The sequence below is a fragment of the Galeopterus variegatus genome, unplaced genomic scaffold, assembly GCF_000696425.1.
Source record: "Galeopterus variegatus unplaced genomic scaffold, G_variegatus-3.0.2 Scaffold8712, whole genome shotgun sequence".
NCBI lineage: Eukaryota > Metazoa > Chordata > Mammalia > Dermoptera > Cynocephalidae > Galeopterus > Galeopterus variegatus.
Window position 1 is genome coordinate 45,257 of NW_007734823.1, and position 3,882 is coordinate 49,138.

At 40.5% G+C, this 3,882-nt stretch overlaps 1 pseudogene; it reads right to left on the reverse strand.

The window, feature by feature from the left end:
- LOC103608702 overlaps positions 1–3,882 on the reverse strand; it is a 27,549-nt pseudogene that overhangs the window by 19,901 nt on the left and 3,766 nt on the right.

Below are 3,882 nucleotides of genomic sequence, written 5' to 3' on the forward strand. Positions count from 1 at the left end.
AGGGCTTGTGACCCAGTCTGGATGGGCTTGAGGGGTTTGTGAGCTCCAGACCCAGCCCTAGATCGACAACTACCGTAGTTGTGTAGCTTTACAATTGGCCGGAGCACAACCATTGGCTAAATCAGCAGGATTCCAACAAGAGCCAGAGCACCATACAGCCTTAGCTCGGTAATTGGCCCAGTCAGCAGGACTATGGGCAAGTAAAAGAGCTTTACAATGGTTCACTTTAATTCTGCAAATACTAATCTCAAGAAGGTTCTAAGTGCATCCTGGCAAACTTAGTATATTTTTTGAAATCAATAGTGGTCCCACTCTGTTAGAAAATTATTTCATACCTTTTGTCATAAGCTAAAGACTTTTGGGACTGGGATGGAATGTGTAATGTGTGAATGTAAGGGTTAGTTATCCTGCTAAGGGAACGTCATAGAAGATTCTGAAGGTATAGATTATATGGTGAGGGACCCTGAAAGGATGGATTGTTGGGAAAATATAGGAAAATAGTCGGGGCTCTTCAGACGTTCAGAATCTTGCCAAGCATTTGCTGTGAATAGGTTGTGTGTGGGCAGAGTTAGTGCACCTGTATGGCACGGCCACCCTGGCTGGAGTTTTACTGCCTTGGGGCAGCCACCACCACACGAGCGGCCATGCCTTTTTCCAACCTGTGGCTTCCAAGGACCTGTTAGCTCATAGACCTGCGTGTGGAGGGTCTGGGGACCCATCCTGCCATATGAAGGGCTTGTGACCCAGTCTGGATGGGCTTGAGGGGTTTGTGAGCTCCAGACCCAGCCCTAGCTCGACAACTACCGTAGTTGTGTAGCTTTACAATTGGCCGGAGCACAACCATCGGCTAAATCAGCAGGATTCCAACAAGAGCCAGAGTACCATACAGCCTTAGCTCGGCAATTGGCCCAGTCAGCAGGACTATGGGCAAGTAAAAGAGCTTTACAATGGTTCACTTCAATTCTGCAAATACTAATCTCAAGAAGGTTCTAAGTGCATCCTGGCAATCTTAGTATATTTTTTGAAATCAATAGTGGTCCCACTCTGTTAGAAAATTATTTCATACCTTTTGTCATCTCAAACCTCTAAGGCATCTTTTATGGTTTATACCTTCAGCTCATGATATTACTTCCAGTTTCACTGAGAATATGGAATCAATTGAACAGAGCTTCTTCTGCTTCCCACTCTCACCCACCTACTTGCACCTGTGCCTTTATACTCTGCCTCTTTTCTCATTAACTCTAGGACAATGGTCCGTGATTTGAAGTCAGCACTTCCACTTCTGGGAACCAGCGCATCGATAAGTTTTTTCTTCTTTTCTTGATCATCGGTACAGAAAAAGAATGTAAATTCTACATTCTTACAGTGGTGAGAAAAACACACTCGTGACTTTACTTTTTCCTGTAGTTATTGCCTCATTTCTCTGATCTCTTTAGGGTCAGAAAGTCTCATTGCAGGTGTTTTTTATTTTGATTCCAGTTCTCCTCCTCCCGTGATTCTTCTCATAGACTTATTCCATTAAGGTTTTGTGTTAGTCACTGTCTTAATCCATCTTGTGCTGTCATAATAGAATACCTGAGACTGGGTAATTTATAATAAACAGAAATGTATTAGTTCACAGTGCCGAAGGCCAAGAAGCCTGATATCAAGGTGCTGGCATCTTACGAGGGCCTTCTTGCTGTATCATGACATGGTGGAAGGGCCAAAAGAAGCCAAGAGAGAGACGGTAAAAGGGGGTCAAAGTCCTCCTTTTATAATGAATCCACTCCTGTAATAATGGCATTAAATCCTTGTGGCCTAATTACCTTTTATTAGACCACATCTCCCAACACTGTTGCATTGGGGATTAAATTTTCAACACATACTTTTTTGTGAGACACATTCAAACTATAGAAATTAGTATTATTTTTTTATTTTCTGTATTTTTTATAGTGCTTTGACAGTTTGGAGGCTTGCAGACCCAGTGAGAGAGTGCTCCTTCCAGGGTTACCTAATTCCTAGAGATAACAAACAAGTTGCCTGAAAGTGTGCCTTTTATGTATAAGCCAACTAATCCAAAATCCATATTTCTAATCGCCTCCTTTATCAAACTCTCACACACAAAGCTAATATTCTTCCTGCCCTAAATCACCTCAGGGCCTTGTACAGGACAACTAGCAACCACTCTCATAGACCAGAGCCCACAAAAATTATTCAAACTATCCAATCCTAAGCTTACTCAACATGTCTACCCTGCTTTATTAACTCCTTCCTTTGAAAACCCCTGTGAAGGCTCTGACCTATGATTCTCCCTCACTCCTGCTTCCCGACTGACCCCGTGTTTCCCCGTGTGGTCGTGCATGACACAGCATGTCCCCTTCCCTTGGGAATTGTGAGTAATAAGACTTCTTTCAATTTAACCTCTCTGCGTCCTCACCTCTATAAATTAAATCCCAGGTACAGTAACAACAGACTTTTATATATATCCCTCTTTCATACCTATCCCTCTATAAAAACAATTTTTCAAAAGATGAATAGACATCTCCTTGCTAATGTTTCCAACAGAAATATTTTCAGATCTCATATATTAGTGGTGTTTCTTCAAAAGCCACTTTCAAACTATGGCTCTGGGCCACCACTCACACGCTCTCTTGATCTTCCTCTAGGTCACACGTCTCAGTCTCCTTTGCTGGTTCTTATTAATCATCTTGACCTCTAAACCTTGAAATTTGAAAATTTGAAGTTTTCAGCACTTAGACCTCTTATTTTTTCCACTCACACTCTTTTTTACTTGATGTTTATAGCTCCAAGACTTTATATTTCGACACTGCTAAATGNCCTTGAAATTTGAAAATTTGAAGTTTTCAGCACTTAGACCTCTTATTTTTTCCACTCACACTCTTTTTTACTTGATGTTTATAGCTCCAAGACTTTATATTTCGACACTGCTAAATGTGTATCTCCAGGTCAGACCTCTCTCCTGAACTTTGGGCTTGTACATCCAACTCTCTACTCAGTATCTCCACTTTGTAGTCTAAAGGACATTTCAAAGGAAGATGTCCCAGACTTAGCTTCCTAGAATTGATCTTGGAATCATCCTTTTGTTTTTTTCTCACCTTCACACAATTCATCAGTGTATACGGACTCTTCTAACAGAATAGCTGGAGTGGTCTCTTCAAAACTTACATCATGTTACTTCTCTGCCTCAGATCCTTTAATGATTTCCCATCCTACTCAGGGTAAAAACAGAAAAATTATTTTCTCCTTGTAAGGCCTTTTAGTGCCTTGCTGACTACAGTCCTTTTCCCACTCACTCCTTTCTATTGCTCTGGCCCTTTTGCAGTTTCGTAGGTTAAAATGTGTCAAGCACTTCCTTGCTTCAGCACCTTTGCTCTTGCTTTTGTCATGCCTAGAAAACTTTTCTCACAGGAGAAAATGAGGCTGTATCCATGAGGCTCACTCTCTTTTATCCTTCAGGCCTCTGCTTAAATATTGCCAGTGCATGAGGTCTTCCCTGTTCACTGTATATAAAAGAGTCTGACATTCCAACCCCAGCAGCCCCTGTACACCTTGTTTCATATTTGTCCATAGCACTTAAGATTATTTTATTTACTATACACGTTTTTACCTTTTTATTTGTTGACTGTATGTCTTTCCTGTTATAGGTCTATCTTTTTTGTCTAAAATATAAGCTCTATGAAGTTAGGGAATTTGGCTAGGTTTGTTTATGATATCCTAGTATCGAGAATGGGGTCTGGAGTATGGCAGGCATTGAGTGCATGTTTGTTGAATAAACACATGCATTAATTTATAATTTATTGCATAGTATTATAAAAATTTTAGTGAGATAAAGATGATGAAAAAATAAATCATTAGAAACCTGACAATGTAATTAATTTAGCT